The sequence below is a fragment of the Camellia sinensis genome, chromosome 5 (genome assembly GCF_055761805.1).
Source record: "Camellia sinensis isolate YWXY chromosome 5, ASM5576180v1, whole genome shotgun sequence".
NCBI classification, from domain to species: domain Eukaryota; kingdom Viridiplantae; phylum Streptophyta; class Magnoliopsida; order Ericales; family Theaceae; genus Camellia; species Camellia sinensis.
The window spans coordinates 147737395-147759264 of NC_138965.1; the positions used below are offsets into that span (position 1 = coordinate 147737395).

The 21870-nt window shown below is 39.0% G+C and overlaps 1 protein-coding gene across 2 annotated transcripts in view; it reads right to left on the reverse strand.

Moving 5' to 3' along the window:
* The window catches only part of LOC114314059 (pentatricopeptide repeat-containing protein At3g12770), a 255593-nt gene that overhangs the window by 145837 nt on the left and 87886 nt on the right, over nucleotides 1–21870 (reverse strand). The gene's annotated exons all lie outside the window — the stretch shown is intronic.

Sequence of the window (21870 nt, forward strand, 5' to 3'; positions counted from 1 at the left end):
CTTGGCCTAAGTGTAAGGTCTAGGTGAGAGTGATCTCGGCGACTACACTTCGGGAAGTGAGGTCTGGAGATCTGGGTTTCCACCCGTGAAGAACAGGAAGAACATGAACATGAAGATCATGAAGAACATGAATGCTAAAATCATAACTTCTTTATTACAAAAATCTGGGATTTCATACTATAAGTTCGAAAACATGGACATGGGTACCCATACTTGAAAATCATGTGGAAACAAACACAAAAACATGGATCTTGGCATGAACTTTCGGATCAAAACATAACTTTTCTTGAAGAACACATGAATACTATTTTTTCTTTCTAAAACCGAACTTCAAAGCAATGCATGGCTTACAAATCATATTCAATCATACAATGCAATATCATAAACATAAGGAATAACATGCGCAGATCAAGAATCTAACCTTAGAACATGGATCTAACAGTTTGATCTCTAGGAATCAAGCTTGGAAATCTACTCTCCTTCAAGAACTCTTCTCCCTCTCTTAGAGCTTCTCTCTCCTCTTCAAAAACAAGGATATAGAAATGATAGGTTTTCTCTCTCTATCGGCTGACTTAACACTCAGCTCGGACACATGGCAACGGCTGGTTGGTTCTCCTCAAAAGGTGATAGATTGACAAGACAAGACTATGACAAAGTGTATCTAACAAGCTACTCGGTAAGGCACTCCGGCAAGTGATGACATCAGCTAAGGACAAAGCTTCGGCAACTAAGGTGACAATGACCTCGGCTAGGAAGGACAACACTTGACTGAGCTGTGCCACACCTTGGCCTAGATGCACCACACCTCGGTCTAGGTCATACCACTCCAGGACAAGATCACTTAGGAGCAAAGGTAACATCTCGGCCTAGATAATACACATCTCGGCCTTGGTGATGAACACCTCGGCCTAGATAATGACATCTCAGCCAATATGTCAAGGCAAAGGTGGAGGTCAAACAAAGGGGTTCCAAGATACTTCTAGACTGAAGATGACCTCGGCTTAGAATGATCTAGGCGTAACATAACCTAGGCTTGGCATGACCTAGGCTTAACATAACTTAGGCTCGAGACACCAAGGAAGGAACAAAGCATGCACGCAACACTTAGGCAAATCTCATAAACACAAAACAAGACATGGACCTTACTTAGGCAAAACAAGTCACAAACATACAGATGCAAGCTTAACGAGTCATAATCATACACATGCTCATGAACATGACTAAGACATAAATGTGGGTTGTTACAATAAACATATGATAAAACAGAATGAAATATTCAGAATATTTTTCTCTTTGTTATACTCAGAAGTGGGGATGTTGCTGCGCGAATATCTGATAACTTGATTTTTTTTGCAGGCATGTTCTACTTGATGTATTTTAAAATGTGAACGGTTCGAATTATCAAAATGAGCCCTAAAATGGGCCCATTTTGCCGCACAGCAACCGCTGCTGCGCAGTCCACGCAATAGCATCTCCACATAAACCTAGTGATTCTTTTTCTTTATTGTCACACCCCAAACCAGGTATGACTGGTTGTGGCCCACAGGGCCTAAGCCTAAGGCACACGTAAGCCTAACCACAAATCCATAATCAAATTGAACAACTATACAAAAGTCCAGTAATAAATAACCAAAACTCAATCCAGTGACATACCACAAGTATAAACAGCAAAACCAACCGTAATCAATACCATCCAAACTTATAGAATATAAACCGTCCACATATCAAAATAATCCTAAATGAACCTCAATAAAAATAAAAAGAAATATGCACAAACTTGACATAACAATCTAAAACAAAATAAATGAATATCCTAGAGGTCCATGAAATTGAGTCCCCACTACGCCATGAGTTCACTCTAAGTCCTTCTAACACCTGGAAATGATAAACAACTAAGTCAGCTGATAGCTCAGTGAGTAGCAACATGGATAGTAAATACAGTTTTGAAAACAGGGTTTAATTCCAAAATAAGATATATATCACAGAAACTAGATTGGCATACTCTTTTGATAAAGATAATCTGTTTCAAAAAGAAAATTCCACAGTTCAATAGTTGAAATACTCATGTCTCTCAAGAACATGATAAATGACATTTTTCACTTAAAATAGATTACAACATGAACACCAATAATTTTCTGGGTACCAAGAATAACAAGTAACATGCCACACAGTTCTCAAGGCTATAAGCCTTTTGGATCCAATACTGAACTAAGAGTCATCCTCAAGGTGGCAACACAGGCCTTTTCTCTAAGACGATCCGATTGAAGGTCACCTAGCCTAACCTAGGTCTTTTCCTTACAATCGTTGAGCACTAGAGTCATCACGGCCCAACCTAGATCTGTTCCCTAGTGGCCAAAGTCACCACACACAATGGAATAATTTCCCTAGACTAAAATATACAGATGGTCCTAATAATCAATACACATCAGTTTTGCAAAACATGGTAGTTCACCATTATAAACATGAGACCAAAACAAATAGTTTACAGTATGCCAAGTTCACACTTGTTTCAGAAATAATTTGAGTCCATTGATAATATAATAATTTATCAAAACAGTTTAATCCTGAAACAACAATTTAATTTTCCAACAGTTCAGGGTAGGGGAACATTTATAAAAATATGTAGCATGAAACTACTCACCTGAAAAGGAAATAACATAATCCTCAAATAGAGTATAAAAGTCCAACTAGTGCCCTGAACCAAGTATGAAAACTACATGTCACTACTAATTTAAAAATACTAAAGAATAAGAACTAAGTAACTCCAAACTAAAGCGCACTAACACGGCTCAACCCAACTCACCGTTACTCTTAAATATTACCTAAGCTCATGTTCTTCAAGATCTAAAATCACCCAAAACATGGGTTCAAATCGAAGCTTAATTAAAAGTAATTTCAAATAAAATAGAGTTTTAAACAAGCTTCCCAATCTATTTGCTAACTTTGAAAATTACAAAACCCACTCCACGTTGTTCAAAAAATTTCAAAGCCCTCCAAATATCAACTAATATATCCTAAGTTTCAAACCCAAATGGTTTCACTTGATTTGCTTATCAAAATAATTATTTACACTTAATTATATCCAAACAGGTTGTTTTTTGCAGCACTTTAAAGAAATTAATGGTTCTCTTAGTATACACAAGCAATCAATGCAAGGCCAAAAATGTAAGAAACTAGACTCATAACTGGTTCTAATGATGTTAATTTGATAATTTTTGGCTTTATACCCAAAGAGAACGACACTTTCGAAGTTTCTGCTATGCCCAAGTTTTCTGGACAGATTTGAACGCACCAGTTAATATAGATTTTGACTCCCAAATATTAAGAGAAAATTCTAGTATACAATTAAATATGTAATTATTCTACTGTAAAAATTTTAGTTGAAAATTCATCTGTTTGATATGGTTTCTTGATTTCTAAAGTTTGTGATTTTATGCAGAATTCTTATCCAACACCTTTAGCTCCTTGATTCGCTTTAAAATTTTACATGATTATACACAAAACACTATCCCAATCAGCCAAATATTTCGTAGCCATGCCCAACACATGTATCTTCTTCACCAATTTGACCCATCAACTACGCAGCAACTCACAAGAAGAAGAAAAAGATAGTGAGGGAATAAGGGATTTTACCTTGCCAATGGCCACCACAAAACTCAACAATTTTCAGCACTTTTCACCCAATAACCTAGACGTCTCTCTCCCTCTCTTTACCTCTCACTGCTGCTCGGAAAGTTGAGGGAAACAATATCATAAGAATTAGGGTTTTATTATCCTTTATATATATAACCGGTAAACTGACACACCCCCTTCTCTATTTATTTTATTTTTTTTAAAATAATAAATCTTGCCTATTTTCACCATAAATTTATTTTAGGTTTTAAAATTAATTAAAAGATCCTCCAATAAAATTTAATTTGCACTTAAAGATTCACAAGAAAAATATTTGATATTGTAAAATAATTATTACTTAATTACTTGTTTGATTTGTATATTCGAATTCTTACATTTATTCTCGGTGTTGACTTGCAGTGAATTCTATCACCAAATTAAGCACCAGCTGTTACCACTAGACAGGTTAGATCATTGTCTGTTATGCAAAACTTGAGAGTAATTATTCGGTGATCCAATTGTTAGCTTTTGATAAAACTCTCTTTAGAATGAACTATATTTTGTATTGAATTTTTATCACTTATTGATTCATATATCTTGCCCATAGGCTTACACCCTTTTATATAGAGAAGGTTATACATAAGTTCAATGAATAAGATCCATGAACCTAAACAACCTTGTAATTCATTAGGTACATGAATATAATCTAGACAATGTACTTAATAAATATAAAATACATGAATATAAAAATACATGAATACAAAGAATGTATGAACTCAATGTATCCAATGCGCAATGTATCCAATGTATCTAATGTAAATATGGCATTAATTTTAACACTCCCCCCTAATGCCATATTGTGTGACACCCAACATTTCTCTAAAAAATTCAAATTTGTCCCTTGGTAGAGCTTTGGTGAAGATGTCCGCAACTTGATCTTCAGTCTTGCAATACTTGATTTGAATCTCATCATCTTCCACAGCTTCTCTAATGAAATGATGTTTGATAGCAATGTGTTTGGTACGAGAATGGTAGACAGGATTCTTTGCCATAGCAATAGCAGACTTATTATCACACATAATTGGAGTAGCTTCACCTTGTTTCTCACCAAAATCATCCAAAATTCTTCTTAGCCAAATTGCTTGTGTAGTTACCAATGATGTTGAAATATATTCGGCTTCAGCAGATGATTGTGCCACAGTTTGTTGTTTCTTGGATGACCATGAAATTACGCCCGATCCAAGAGAATGCATACCCAGAAGTGCTTCTCATATCATCAACACATCCGGCCCAATCACTATCACAAAATCCAATTAACTTTGCATCAAGAAATTTCTCATAAAAAATTCCATAATCAAGTGTACCTTGAATGTATCTCAACACTCTTTTTGCAACCCCAAAATGAATTTGGCTTGGACTGTGCATGAACCGAGACAATAAACTTGTAGCATACATGATGTCCGGTCTTGTAGCAGTTAAGTACAACAAACTTCCAACCAAACTTCTATAACAAGATGCTTCAGCTTCTTTGCTTCCATCTTCCTTTGACAACTTTTCATTCACAATCAAGGGAGTAGCAACTGATTTGCAATTCTTCATTTGGAATTTCTCAATAAGTGTTTGAGCATAGTTCTTTTGGCAAATAAAAACACCACCATTGTTTTGGTGGATTTCAATGCCTAAAAAATGATGCAATAGTCCCAAATCACTCATTTCATATTTCTTCATCATCTCCCTTATAAAATCTCCAATCAAGTTTTCATCACTACCGGTAAAAACCAAATCATCAACATAAAGTGAAACAATGAGAATACCGGTTGTACCTTGCCTCTTGATGTACAAAGTTGGCTCACTTTTGCTTCTTTGAAAACCCCTTTCATTGAAGTAAGCATCAATTTCACTATACCATGCCCGGGGTGCTTGCTTTAGGCCATATAAAGTCTTCTTCAACTTGTACACTTTATCTTCTTTGCCTTTGACAACAAAGCCTTGAGGTTGATCAACATACACTTCTTCTTCTAATTCCCCATTCAAAAATGCTGACTTTACATCAAGTTGGTGCAAGAACCAACCCTTTTGAGCCATCAAATTAATGATAGCTCTAATTGTATCAAGTCGAGCCACAGGAGCAAAAGTTTCTTGGAAATCAATTCCAGGTTGTTGTGAATACCCTTTTGCCACAAGTCTTGCTTTGTTCATTTGAATAGAGCCATCCGGATTGAACTTTGTTTTGAAAATCCACTTCACACCAATTATTTCTTTTTCTTTCGGTTTCTCCACTAACTCCCAAGTCTTGTTCTTCTCAATCACATGAATTTCATCTTCCATTACTTTCTTCCATGCTTCATCTCTAATTGCCTCTTCAAAATTTTCAGGTTCAACAATGCATAAATTGCATCTTGCATACACATCACTAAGACTGCTAATATTTCTTGGAGTTGAACTTGGAGATGAAGAACTTGAACTTGAACTTGGAGAAGATTGTGAACTAGCAATTGGTGACACTCTTTGTGGAGATTCAAGAGTTGCAACATCTTCAACTTGTAGACTTTCTGATTCTTCATTGAAAGCAATGCTTTGATCTTGGACTTTCTTTTCCTTCCAATCAAAAGACGCCTTCTCATCAAAGAGAACATCTCTACAAATAATCACTTTCTTTTGATCTAAACTGAAGAGTCTATAGCCTTTGGATTTCGAGCTATAACCCACAAAGATGCATTTCTTACTATTTTCATCAAGCTTGTGCCTCACTTCTTTTGGAACATGAGCATAACAAATGGAACCAAACACCTTCAAGTGATTCACCGATGGTTTCCTTCCACTCCAAGCTTCAAATGGAGTTTTGTCCTTAAGAGCTTTTGTAGGACATCTATTCATCAAGTAAACTGATGTATACACGGCCTCACCCCAAAAAGTTTTGGGTAGCCCCTTCTCATGTAGCATAGACTTGGACATCTCCTCTATGGTTCTATTCTTTCTTTCCGCCACACCATTTTGTTGTGGAGTGTACCCAACAGTCAATTGCCTTTCCATTCCAATATCTTCACAAAATTTCATAAACTCATTTGAGTTGTATTCTTCGCCTCTATCATTTCTCAATACTTTCATCAAACAACCACTTTGTCTTTCAACAAGATTTTGAAATTTCTTGAAGATAGAGAAAACTTCACTCTTTTGTCTCATGAAATACACCCAAGTCATTCTAGTAAAATCATCAACAAAGATAATAAAGTATTTGTTACCTCCATGAGTTGGTGTATCCATAGGTCCGCACATATCGGTATGGACAAGCTCCAATGGTGCTTTAGCTCTCCATGCTTTCTCCTTTGGAAATGACTCCCGGTGATGCTTTCCAAGTGCACAACCTTCACAAATATGTTGCACTTCATGAATGGTTGGCAACCCAAAAACCATATTTTTTTGTTGTAGATGCTTCAAGCTTTGAAAATTCAAGTGCCCAAATCTTCTATGCCAAAGCCATGAATTATCAATCACATCCATCTTCAAAGCTGCATTTTTGCTATACCGAAAAATGAGAGGAAAAATTCTATTCTTCTCCATCTTGATTTGTGCTACAACTTGGCTTTTCCCCCCTTTGTCAAAAATTTTGCAAAAATCGTCTTCAAAGTGAACAAGATATCCATGCTCCATAAGTTGTCCAACACTTAGCAAATTTTGCTCTAAGTCTGGAACTAAGAGAACATCGAAAATGAATCTTGTACCCATCTTGGTTTCTATAGCAATAGTACATTTTCCTTTTGTTTAGACTAAGGCACCATTCTCCATTTTTACTTGAGGACTGGAGGAAGCATCCATTTTTACAAAAATGCTTTCATCTCCTGTCATGTGATTACTACATCCGCTATCGAGAAACCATACAACCTTGGTTTGATCCGATGCCTTGTGACAAGCATAGAACATGTGCCCTTCACTTTCTTGCTCCTCAGAAAAATTAGCTTGTTGAGTGCTCTTGACTAGGCAATCCTTCTTGACATGCCCAAATTTGTTGCAATTGTAACATTTTGGCTTTCCTCGAAACCAACAATCTTTATCAACATGATTGCTTCGGTTGCAAATTCCACACTTTTGTTGAGTGGACTCTTCATTTTCCTTTCTTTAAAAATTAGACCTTCCTCTTCCTCTTGCATTTCTTACTCTTCCGGTTGCATTTTTTCCTCCTCCTCTTCCTCTTCCTTGGGAATTAGAGGTACTAACATTGAGCTTGGATTGAAAGGCACTTTCAATTGACTTTTCAGATTGCCTACTCAACCTTTGCTCAAATGCTTTAATTGAACCCATCAATTCTTCAATACCCAAATCAGCAAGATCTTTAGTTTCTTCAATGACAGCAACAATGGGATTGTATTTCTCCGGCAAACTTATCAAAATTTTCTCAACAACTCTTTGATTAGTAATATTATCCCCATAAATTTTCATTTGGTTTACAAGTTCCATAACCCTAGAAAAATAATCCTTCAACAATTCCATATCCTTTATCTTTAAATTTTCAAAATCTCTTTTCAATGACTGAAGTTTGATGGTTCTTACCTTCAAGTTGCCTCTATACTCTTTCTGAAGAATATCCCATGCCTCCTTCGCTTTTGTTGCATTGATAATTCTTAGAAAGATTGCTTCTGAAACTCCTTGTTGAATAAAAGAGAGAGCCTTTGAATCCTTCTTTTTAATTGGTTCTTTTGGGGATTTGTCAAAGCTTCTTCATCTTCAGGTTCCTCAAACCCATTCTCAACAAGATCCCAAAGCTCCGTATAGACAAAAATAGTTCTCATTTTCACATACCAAAAATCAAAATTTTCACCATTAAAGATAGGAGTGGATACATTTCGGTTGTTGGGATTCGCCATGGACGTCGGTTTGTTCTTCTTCGAGGCTTGTTTTCCCGTATCCGATCTCTACGCCCAACTTGCTCTTGACCCAGCTTGCTCTCTTTAGAATGAACTATATTTTGTATTGAATTTTTATCACTTATGATTCATATATCTTGCCCATAGGCTTACATCCTTTTATATAGAGAAGGTTATACATAAGTTCAATGAATAAGATCCATGAACCTAAACAACCTTGTAATTAATTAGGTACATAAATATAATCTAGACAATGTACTTAATAAATATAAAATACATGAATATAAAAATACATGAATACAAAGAATGTATGAACTCAATGTATCCAATGCATGCAATATATCTAATGTATCTAATGTAGATATGACATTAATTTTAACATCAATAACATCATATCAATTTAATTTCAAAATATTCACGATCAGTCATTTTAAAATTTTTAAAGAAAAAACTTAAATGCCCACTTTTGTCAAAAAGGTGAGAAGAGACGTAAGAATATTTAACTTGAATTCAACTGAAGGTAAAAAGTTGAGGCATTGGATCTTACTTTTTCTTATATGGCTTGGCTAACCTGTGGCTAAAATTGGCATGGTGGTTCGAATAATTGTTCTGAATACATACGGACAACTAATAGAAGTCACATCCATGAATGAGCAGAATTTGATTCTTTTTAGCATTTACTTCAATGGTAGACCCCAACAGAATCTCATTGTGCATTCCCCCAAAAAAACCATAAATAAATATTTAAAAAAGAGAGTATCAGATCCTCTAGCATTATAACCAACTTGTTGAAGCAAAAGAGAACATAGATTTTCTATACGAGTAGAATTTGTTACCTCTTTAGAAACTGAGAAGTAGGTGAGGTCTTAAAGTAGTTCTTTTAACATAAAAAATAAGTCCCCAAGAGAGCTTACATTGAGCAATGGCAGGGTATGGTTACATGAACAGAGGCTACACTGATGATTGGAACAAAAAAGCCTACGGTGAAACTGGTTATTTTGATCCTGCGAGCCGCCTGACCATTTCAAAGCTGAAGGAAGGAAATGGCCAACCAATTCCTACTCTTCCAACCCCGGCTCGGAAAGTTACATCAGAACAAGTACAGAAAGAATCATGGAGTATGGTCGTCCACCTTTGGAGGAGCAACGAGGCCGGGCTTCTTGGGCCACAAAATTGGCACAACCAGCCTTATTCAGGCAACGGTACTGGCTATGGTGAGTATGATAGCTTTACAGAACCCGCTATGATCAACCAAGATGGGGGGAAAGATAGATGTTTGGCCGGAAATATGAGTAAGCACCCTAGTCATGGACCAACAAATGATATTGGTCAAGGAGTGGAGATCCTCGAAGAAGAGGCCAAGACTTCTCCGGTTAGTGTTGCTACTGCACTAGTCTCGACAGTTCCGAAAAGGGATACTTACACAACTAACCCTGAGAGTAGGTATTTCAGTCTGACAACTATGCCGGGCAATTTCAGTCTGTCAACTATGCCGGGCAATTTCAGTCTGACAACTATGCCCGGCAATTTCAATCTGTCATCTAGGCCATGCTAGACAAGAGAGACTTACACGGGAACCATTGGCAGTAGAAAGAGGCTGCAAGAAAATAACGACATTGGTGTCCACAGCTTTATTACAATTAGCATATTTTATTTAAGTTGAACTATGTTATGGTATAAATTAGTAATGTTGTTGGGTTTTTATGCCCTGGTATTTTAGTAAAATAAGCTTTGATAGCATAGGCAACCACAGTTGTCTTACAAAGGATGTGTGCAAAATCCTTGTGTGTAACCAATAAAGAAAAGGCAAATACAATAAACTAATGTAGTATTTTTTGCCTACTTGCTTTGATTCTCTTCATCATACATCTCCATTCATGTTGTTTTACTTTCAATGCTGGAGCTAGAAAAAAGTGTTTGCAATGGTTTGCAGTTGAGCTTGTGTTAGGGTTTTATGACCAACAGTAGTAAGGTTGCTCTATTGTAACTTGGACATCATGGGTTTGAAATACAGAAACAACTTTCTCTGTATGCTGGGAGGGGGGTTAACATTGCATAACTTGGACATCATGGGTTTGAAATACAGAAACAGCCTTCTCTGGGGGAGGGGGTAAGGTTGCGTACATCTGACCCTTTCTCAGACTTGTAATGGCAGAGCCTCGTCCATTGGGCTGCCCTTCAAGTGACTTACTTGAATTTAAAAGAAAATATAAAGAAAGAAAAAAAAGAATAAAAAAAAAAGAAAAAGGGCTATGGATAGAGCTACCACAATCACTTTGGTGAATTGTAGAATTTCTATGAGATATATCAATGCTCTTTCAAATTTTTTATAGGTACTAAACCATGTTCTTTGGTAGATTCATCCATATTCTTTCAAATTTTTTATCCTCTCTCTCTCTCTCTCTCTCTCTCTCTCCATGAGTCACCCATATTTAGAAATCCTGAAGGAATGGTAGCGGGAGCGGGACGAGTGAGTGAGGACCCTATAGAAGAGTTTAAGGTTGGGAGCAAGGGTGGGGGCGGGAGCGAGGCTCCCATAGGAATTTCTTGCTTCTAAGCCTAGAACCTTGCATAGGCAGAAGTAACACTGTAAATTGTGATGGCCTTCTTTTAGAGATATAAGGTGAGTCTATCATAAATTCACATCAATTGAGCAATACGCCAAACAAACCATGATTAGAAAAAGAAATTATACGCATAAAGATCCGCTTTCCTAACCCCGTGAATATATTTGATTTGTTAGGTTCTTTTTTGAACTGAAAGAAACTTTTACGCAAGATTTCATAAGACAATTTGGATAAATAGGACACAAGATTGTGCAAAAAAAAGATGATAGTTTGACAAAAATCTAACCATAATTGTGAATCAATATTTCTGGAAATACATACTAAGATCTCAGAGCTTGTTAATTACTATACTGACACTGCACAAATTAATATATCACTTATATGATGTATCTAAAATCAGTTGGCCATATCTCTAAAACAGAGACGAAATGAATAACTTAAAAGTTAGTAGTTGACTTGCTTCATATGCTTGTCTTTTAATAATCTTCATGTTAAATTTGGTTTCATTTATGGCCTTCAAAACTTCATGCCATTCCAAAGTGAAAAAATCACACACGAAAATCTGCTGCTGCAAAGTGCTGACTCTCAAATACTCTTTTGTTGAATATTGGCTACAGATTCTGGCCATGTGATGGAAAGTGGCAGCCAGCTACTTGGTGGGGAAGCCATGAGGCCATGTGAGTTGGCCATGAGGCCATGAGAGAAGCCATGTGAAGCTTCAATCTGGAAAGCCACCAAAAGCACAACAATGGGCTGGCAGCCAGCTCATTTTCTTGCATTTGTAATCTCTATATATAGAGAAGCTAAGGAGAGTTGAAGTACAGCTGAGATAACAGAGAGCAAAGAGAGAGAGAATTACAGAGAGTGTTGTAATTCTTACCATTTTGTTCAATATAGTGAATCCGCTGCCCGTGGACGTAGGCGACTTGCCGAACCACGTTAAATCTTGTGTGTTATTGCTTTTTGAGTTTCCTGGTGTGCCCCCGATCCGCAACAATTGGTATCAGAGCTCGGGTTGCGAAAAATCGAATTTTTCCCGAAAGTACCCAGATTTCGAAGTGCTCAAAATCCACTTTTGACCATACCAGGAGGAAGAACTCCCCGAGAGGAGTCCAGAACAGCAAAAACAGAGCCCAGAAGCCTCCAAACGCGCCCTCACGCGCTCTCTGAAAAAAGCGTGTCAGCCACAATCGCAGTACGCGCCACACGCGCATCTCCAGGAAGAAGACGAGCCACGTGGCACCACGTCAGCGCCACGCCAGCACCGCGTCGGCGCCACGTCATCCCGCTACGTCAGCGCCCCATGTCCGACTGACAGGCCACGTGTCAGCCACGTGTCAGCCACGTGTCAGCGCAGTCAGCCTGAGCCGCTGACCAAGTCGCGTTGACCAGCCGTCAAGCCGCCGTTGACCGCGCCGCCTGCGCCGTTGACCGGAGAAATTATCTGGTGCATCTCAGCGCACCAGATTCTGCAGATCTGACCCATCCAAAGTGTTTTTTGCCAGATCGGAGCCATTCGGAGTCCGTTTTTGACGATCCAATAGTGCTTCCCAACTATTTGGAGTATTCCGGACACATCTGTACGGTCAGTTTTTTGAATTGAAGTTTCTAAAAAATGGCAGAATCTAGATCAACCGAGTCCGTAAGTAATTCAGCCAGTACAAGCACTTCTAGGCATTGGACCCCGGTGTCCCATGCCAAGTTCGAGGTAGAGAAGTTCGATGGAAGCAGCAACTTCGGCATGTAGAGATGCGAAGTTAAGGATATGCTTGTCCAAATGAACCTGCACTTCACTCTAGGAGACAAACCAAATGACCTGGACGAGATAGAATGGGAGAGGGTGAATCTCCTGGCCTGCAGTTCCATCCGACTTTGCCTTGCAAAAGAGGAGAAGTATGCCTTTACAGAATATGATATTGCAAAGAAGCTTTGGAAGGCGCTGGAAGATAAGTTCATGACAAAGAGCATTGAGAACTGGCTCTACTTGAGGAAGAGGTTGTTTCGTTTCGACTACATTAAAGGTATTTCGATGAACGAACACCTAAATAACTTCAACAAAATTATTACGGATTTGAAGAATTTGGATGATCAAGTTGGTGATGAAGACAAAGCACTGTTATTGTTAAATTCCTTACCTGACTCGTATGATCATCTCACTACTACTTTACTGTACGGTAAAGAGAAGATCAAGTATATTGATGTTGCAAACGCCATGGTGAACAATGAGTTCAGAAGGAAAGATAAGTCTGCAAACAGGGACTTAACGTCCGAGGCATTAACAGTCAGAGGCAGAACAAATAACAGAAGAAATACAGGGCGAGGAAAGTCTCGCTCAAAATCCAGGGGGAAACCTTCAGACAAAAGACGTCTTGCAAAAGACGAGTGTGCAGCTTGTCGCCAGAAGGGGCGTTGGGCAAAAGATTGTCCAAATAAAGACAAGACAGAAGAGAAGGTGAATATTGCACGAGATGAAGATAGTGATGAAGGAGGAGCCTTCACAGTTTCATCATATGGCCAGTCTGATGAATGGATAATAGATTCTGGATGTTCATTCCATATGTGTCCTAACAAGCAGTGGTTCTCGAGCTTACGAGAGTTCGATGGAGGAGTTGTGCTGATGGGCAACGACCAAGCTTGCCAGACAAAGGGGATTGGAACAATTAAACTGAAGATCCATGATGGAACAATCTGAATTCTTGAAGATGTATGGTATGTACCAGATCTAACCAAGAATCTCATCTCAGTGGGAGTTTTAGACTCCAAAGGTTACAGAGTAACCATGGAAGGTGGAGTCCTTAAAGTTGTTCGAGGAGCATTGGTTGCAATGAAGGGTACTCGACAGGGAAATTTATATTTCCTAGATGGCTCTACAGTCACAGGGAGAGTGGCTGTCTCCACCAGTTCCAGCTCAGAAGATGATGCATCAGACACTTCCAAACTTTGGCACATGCGCCTAGGGCATGTCGGTGAGAAGGCTTTACAAGGGTTGGTAAAGCAAGGCCTGTTGAAAGGCGCCAAGACGGGGAAGCTTGAGTTCTGCGAGCATTGTGTATTGAGCAAGCAAACAAGAATCAAGTTTGGTACTGCAATTCACCGTACCAAAGGGATTCTAGCCTACGTCCACACCGACGTATGGGGTCCTTCCAAGATTGCTTCGTTGGGAGGTAAACACTACTTTGTGTCGTTCATTGATGATTTCTCTAGAAGAGTTTGGATTTATACAATGAAACACAAAGATGAAGTCTTAGACATCTTTCTTACATGGAAGAAGATGATTGAGACCCAGACAGGCAGACGGATCAAGAAGCTCAGATCTGACAATGGTGGAGAATATACATCAGATCCCTTCTTTGAGGTTTGCCAGAATGCAGGGATAGTGAGACATTTCACAGTTCCTAGAACACCGCAGCAGAATGGAGTTGCAGAACGCATGAACCGCACTTTTGTGGAGAAAGTCCGGTGTATGCTGTCACAGTCTGGATTGAGCAAGGCATTTTGGGGCGAGGCATTGAACTATGCTCGTCATCTTGTCAACAGACTACCTACTGCAGCATTAGATGGGAAGACTCCCATGGACGTATCTTTGGATGTCCAGCATATTTTCATGTTACAGAATCTAAGTTGGATCCAAGAGCCAAGAAAGCCATCTTCTTGGGCTTCGGAGACGGTGTCAAGGGATACAGACTGTGGTACCCTGAATCAAAGAAAGTTCTCATCAGAAGAGACGTTACCTTTGATGAGTCTGCAATGCTGAAGCAACCAGATCCTTAACAGAATGAGGAAGCATTGAAGAAGTCAGTGCAGGTGGAGTTTGAGACTCCAGCAAAGACTAGTCAGCCAATTAACCATCCTGAAGAAGTCTCAGAGGATAGCTCTGAAGAGAGTTCAGATGAAAATGAAGATCCAGAGGCTCCGCAACAATCAGAACCCATTGCAATCATGAAAGGAAAAAGGGTTACTAAGCAACCCAGTTGGATGACCGATATGGTAGCCTATGCACTTCCAATCATTGAAGACAATGTTCCGTGCACTTTCAAAGAAGCCGTGCATAATGCAGAAAGTGTCAAATGGAAGGAGGCTATGGATGAAGAGATCGGGTCACTTCACAAGAACCAGACTTGGGAGTTGGTGCAACTTCCAAAAGGCAAGAAAGCAATTGGGTGTAAGTGGGTTTACACCAAGAAGGAAGGCATTCCAGGCAGAGACAACATCAGATTCAAAGCTAGATTGGTAGCTATAGGCTATGCTCAGAAGGAAGGAATAGACTACAATGAGGTATTCTCACCTGTTGTGAAGCACACGTCTATTCGCATCTTGTTAGCTTTGGTTGCACAGTTTGATCTCGAGCTCGCCCAACTCGACGTCAAAACTGCCTTCTTACATGGAGATCTTGAAGAAGAGATATACATGTCCCAGCCAGATGGTTTCAAAATTGCTGGAAAAGAGAATTGGGCCTGTAAGCTGAACAAATCGTTGTACGGATTGAAGCAATCCCCGAGACAGTGGTACAAGCGATTTGATCGGTTCATGATGGAGACAGAATACACAAGAAGTCAATTTGATCATTGTGTATATTTCCGTAAGCTTCCCGACGGTTCCTTCATCTATTTGCTCTTATATGTAGATGATATGCTGATTGCATCTACGAGCAAGGTGGAGATTGACAAACTCAAGGCACAGTTAGCAAGGGAGTTTGAAATGAAGGATTTGGAAGAAGCAAAGAAAGTTCTTGGCATGGAGATCAAGAGAGACAGGAAGAAGGGCACGGTTTGTCTGACACAAACCCAGTATCTGAAAAAGGTGTTAGACAGATTTGGCATCAATGGGAAAACCAAAGCTGTAAGTACACCATTGGCCCCTCATTTCAAGCTTAGTGCTTCGTTGTCTCCACGCACAGAAGAAGAACAGAAGCATATGGCACAGGTTCCATATGCAAATGTAGTTGGTGCATTAATGTATGCTATGGTTTGTACACGGCCTGACATCTCGCATGCTGTGAGTATGGTAAGCAGGTATATGCATGATCCAGGAAAAGATCACTGGCAGGCAGTGAAATGGATCCTAAGGTACATACATGGCACGGTCAATCTGGGATTGAAGTTCGAGAGAGATAACCGACTCGGGCAGAATTTGGAAGGATATGTGGACTCAGATTATGCTGGTGACTTAGACAAACGCCGGTCAACAACAGGGTATTTATTTACGCTTGCTAAAGGGCCGGTAAGTTGGAGGTCAACGCTTCAGTCAACGGTGGCTTTGTCTACTACAGAGGCAGAGTACATGGCAGTGACGGAAGCCTTTAAGGAAGCTATTTGGCTACATGGGTTGATTGAAGACTTGGGAATTGTTCAGAAGCACGTTGAGGTGTTTTGTGACAGTCAGAGTGCCATTTGTTTGGCAAAGAACCAGGTTCATCATGCCCGCACCAAGCACATTGATGTCCGTTTCCATTTTCATCCGAGAAATTGTGAATGAAGGGGATATTCTGCTTCAAAAGATTGGTACTGCAGATAATCCGGCCAATATGCTCACAAAGGTAGTTTCTGGGATCAAGTTCCAACATTGTTTGGACTTGGTCAACATCTCTCAGAACTGAGCACCTTCGGGTGCATGGCAGTGTTGATCGATCACTATGTTGGATAAGAGAATCCTCGCCAAGGTGGAGATTTGTTGAATATTGGCTACAGATTCTGGCCATGTGATGGAAAGTGGCAGCCAGCTACTTGGTGGGGAAGCCATGAGGCCATGTGAGTTGGCCATGAGGCCATGAGAGAAGCCATGTGAAGCTTCAATCTGGAAAGCCACCGAAAGCACAACAATGGGCTGGCAGCCAGCTCATTTTCTTGCATTTGTAATCTCTATATATAGAGAAGCTAAGGAGAGTTGAAGTACAGCTGAGATAACAGAGAGCAAAGAGAGAGAGAGAATTACAGAGAGTGTTGTAATTCTTACCATTTTGTTCAATATAGTGAATCCGCTGCCCGTGGACGTAGGCGACTTGCCGAACCACGTTAAATCTTGTGTGTTACTGCTTGTTTGAGTTCCCTGGTGTGCCCCCGATCCGCAACATCTTTTACCCAAACAAAAGGTCAAACAGAACCATGGAAAAATTAGGGAATTGGAAGTACGAAAACCAATTTATTATGTAAGTTACAACTTGGTGGTCTTGGGTTTTTTTACTGCTCATAAAATCAATTCCTTGGTGGATGTGTCAAGAAGGAAATAAGTTTTGAGCTTTGTGTGATCAAATCTACCCAATCATGGCCATATAAGGCTACTAGTACTACCAAATGAACTGTTAAACGCTACTTAATGAGCAAATTGAGAATTGGATTTAGAATACGTGTTTTTGCTTCTTTTTTTTTTCATGTGCACGCAAGGAACAAATAGTGCTTTCTGTAGTTCCTGCTGCGCAAAACAAAAAAAAAAAAAAAAAAATCCTTGAATCAAAGTTTCCAGAAGGGAAATAAGTGTTGAAACATATGGGATCAAATCAATGTGAAAGTCCCAGTCTTGTGGCCACTTATTGGAAAAATAAACCATTCCATGTGCTTAAGTTCTTCACATGGAGTTACTTACATCACATGGGAAGAAAAAAATGTGCTATCGCAATGGCTCCTCTTGGATGTCCAACCTATGCTCTTTGCAAGTAGCTCTTTTTCCCGACCCAAAGAACTGCCAAACTAAAAAATAAATAAAAATAGCAGTTTAAAAGTTGACAACAACATAAAAAACTAGATAAATTCAATTTCCATAATTTGCTAAGAGGAACAGCAGCCTATTAAAACAAATTTTAAATCATCATAAATTTGTTCTATATTTGAGTGAAGCAAGTAAAATCCAAGAAAGTAAAAAGAATAAAACTTGTGTTACCTCCGTACTTTGAGTCTTTGGTCCTTTGCCATAATCCAGGGAGCATAACGAGATGAGAACCATGGGGTCCAACTACAACTCAATACTAATACTAGCCACATCTTTTCGAGAAGTCCCTCATCACCAGTAATCACCACAAGAAATTCACCATCCAGGAAGCGATGAAAACGATTAGCACCTCTCACAATAATCTCTCTCTTTACTATCTTTGATATATATCAATGCTCTTTCACATTTCCCTTCGATTTTCTTTTCTCCCATAGATTCATACCTAAATTCATGATCCAAAATAGCCTTATGGACAGCTAATGGAAGACACATCATGGATGAGCAGAATTTGATTCTTTTAAGCAATTACACTTTAATTGTAGGTCCCACTATTTTTTATGTGGTCAAAACTGACGCCGTGGTCCAGAACACTTAATAATTTTTCCAGAAGTTGAATACTTAAGCTGTGTTTTGAGATTTATATAAGGATATGTGAAAGGAAAGGAAATGATGAGGGAAACACGAATGAAATATAATCTAATTGTAATTCACATTTCCCTACGATTTTCTTTTCTCTCCGTAGATTCATACCTAAATTTATGATCCAAGCACAGTCTTATGGACAGCTAATGGAAGACACATCATGAATGAGCAGAATTTGATTCTCTTAAGCAATTACACTTCAATGGTAGACCCCAACAGAATCTTATTGTGCATTCAAGAAAAAGAAAAAGAAAAAGAAAAGTATCAGATCCTCTAGCATTACAACTGATCTGTTGAAGCAAAAGAGAACATAGAGATTTTCTATATAAGTTGAAGTAGTTACCTCTTTAGGAATTAAGAAGGAAGTGAGGTCTCAAAGAAATTCTTTTAACAAACAAAAAAAAGAAAGTGTCCCCAAGAGAGCTTACATTGAGCAATGGCAAGGTATGGTTATATGAACAGAGGCTACACTGGCTACACTGATAATAGGAACAAAAAAACCTACGGTGAAAGTGGTTATTTTGATCGTGCGAGCCGCCCAACCATTTTCGAAGCTGAAGGAAGGAAAAGGCCAATCGTTTCCTACTCTCCGAACCCCAGCTCGGAAAGTTACATCACAACAAGTACAGACAAAATCGTCGAGTATGGTCGTCCACCTATGGAGCCGGTGAAGGATTATGGATACACCGACGACAAATGGCGTAGGTCTCCGAGTCCGATTCGCAATCGCCCACAAAGGGTTGAGGAATTCATTTCAAACGTTCAAGTCGAACCCAACCGAGGAGCAACGAGTCCGGGCTTCTTGGGCACCACAAATTGGCGCAACCAGCCTTATTCAGGCAACAGTACGGGCTATGGTGAGCGTGATAATTATCGCAGAAATGATAGCCTTACAGAACCCGCTATGATCAACCAAGATGGGGGAGAAGGACAGATGTTTGGCCGGAAATTTGACGAGGGGGCAAGAGAGATGAATAAGCAATTTAAGCATAGTGGTGACACCCGAGTTTCTGGACCAACAAATGATATTGGTAAAGCAATGGAGATCCTCCAAGAAACGGCCAAGACTTCTCCGGTCAGTGTTGCTACTGCAGTAGCACAGCCATGGTCGGGTACTGCATCAGTCTCAACGGTTGTGAGAAGAGAAACTTACACGCCTAACCCTGCGAGTAGGTACGGCAATTTCAATCTGTCTTCTAGGCGGTACTCTGCAACAAAATAACGAGATTGGTGTTCACAGCTTTATTACAATTAGTATTTTATTTAAGTTAAGAGTATCTTATGGTCTAAATTAGTGATGTTGTTGGGTATTTTATGTCATGGTATTTTAGTAAAATAAGCTTTGCTAGCAGAGGCAACCATAGTTGTCTTGTCTTATAAATGATGTGTATAAAATCCCATGGAGTGACCAATAAAAGAAAAGGCAAATACAATAAACTAATGTTAGTATTTTTTGCCTACTTAATTTGCTTCTCTTCCTCATACATCTCCATCCATGTTGTTTTACCTACAAGGCTAGAGCTGGAAAAAGTGTTTGCTATGGTTTGTGGTAAGGTTGTTCTATTGTGACTTGGGCACCATGAGTTCAAAATACGAAAACAGTCTCTTCATAAGAGGAGATAAGGTTGCGTAGATCTAACCATTCTCAAACTTCTAGCGGTGAGCCTCGTCCACTGGGCTACCTTTCAAGTGACTTGCTTGAATTTAAAGAAAATATAAACAAAAAAGACTATGAATAGAGCCCGCACAATATCACTTCGATGAATCGTAGAATTTCTATGAGATTTAGCAATGCTCTTTCAAAATTTTTATAGATTATGAGTCATGTTCTTTGGTAGATTTATTCAAGTTAAATTTCATAAAACAATCTCTCTCTCTCTCGTCCATGAGTCACACAGTCTTTAGAAATCCTGAAGAGCTGGTAGCATGACTAGGGATGGGGGATCGAGGGCCCTATAAAAGAGTTTAAGGTTGGGAACGGGGCCTCCATAGAAGTTTCTTGCTACAGCCTAGAACCACGCATTGGCAGAAGTAACACTGCATAATGGCCCAAGGCAATCCCATCATAAATTCACATCAATCAAGCAAAACGCCAACCAACCTTAATTATAAAAAGAAATTGTACTTACAAAATCCCCTTACCTAACCCCATGAATAGATTTGATCTGTTGGGGTACCTTTTTGAACTGAAAATGTACAGTCCTTTTTGAATGAAAGAAACTTCTACACAAAATTTCATAAGACAATTTCGATAAAAAGGATACAATACTGTGCAAAAAAAGATGGAAGTTCAAAAAAAATATTACCGTAATTGTGAATCAATATCTGGAAATACATACTAGATGAGCTTGTTAATTGCTATATCTTTTTCTTTTTCTTTTTTTTGAACACTAGCATCTTCATTCAAACTGCAGAAGAAGTTACATCAGATGATAATAATTCCCTTAGAGGAATAGGAGGTACACCAACCCACGAAACAGGGAGTGAGTTAGATGCCTAGGCCTTCGCGACCCAGTGTGCCACCTTGTTGTTCATACGACCAGTTCAGGAGAAGGCCATCTGATGTTGAGAAGCAAACCAACGAATGTCCAAAATGAGTGCACTCAACTCGCACGGAGGGACTGTTTCTGCTACACTCAGCTGAATAATTTGACGATTATCGCTCTCAATCTCCACAGGCATAGCATGATGTACATGAACCATTAGACAGGCCATGCAGACAGTATGTGCCTCCACTTGAGAATCGGAACACGCTGGTATTGTCCTGGCATTGCCATCAATAATATTACCAGCAGAATTCCGGAACACAACAGCAATAGATGCTTTGGAAGTCTGATGGCAATTAATTGGCAGCATCGCAATTAAATAATATATCACTTGTATGATGTATCTAAAATCAGTTGGGCCATATCTGTAATAAAGACAGACGAAATGATCAACTTACAAGTTAGTAGTTGACTTGCTTCATATGCTAGTCATTAAATAATCTTCATGTGCAATTTGGTTCCGTTTATGGCCTACAAAACTTCATGCCATTCCAAAATGAAAAAATCACACACGAACATCTGCCGCTGCAAAGTGTTGACTCTCAAATGCTTTTTTCCCAAATAAAAGGTCAAACAGAAACATCATGTAAAGGGAAAAAATTAGGGAATTGGAAGTATGAAAACCAATTTATTATGTACGCTACAAATTGGTGGTCTCAGGTTTTTTTGCTGCTCATAAAAACAATTCCTTAGCGAATGTGTCAACAAGGAAATAAGTTTTAAGCTTTGTGTGATCAAATCAATGTTAAAATAATTAACTTACCTGTTTTAACCAAACATAAATGAGAGGGAAAAAAAACAGCAAGTAATTGTCCCAATCATGCATGGCCATATAAGCTGCTAGTACTACCAAATGAACTGGTAAACACTGTTACTTAATGAGCAAATTTGGGAATTGAGTTTAGAATACCTTCTTTTTTTCTTTTTTCTTTTGTGTAC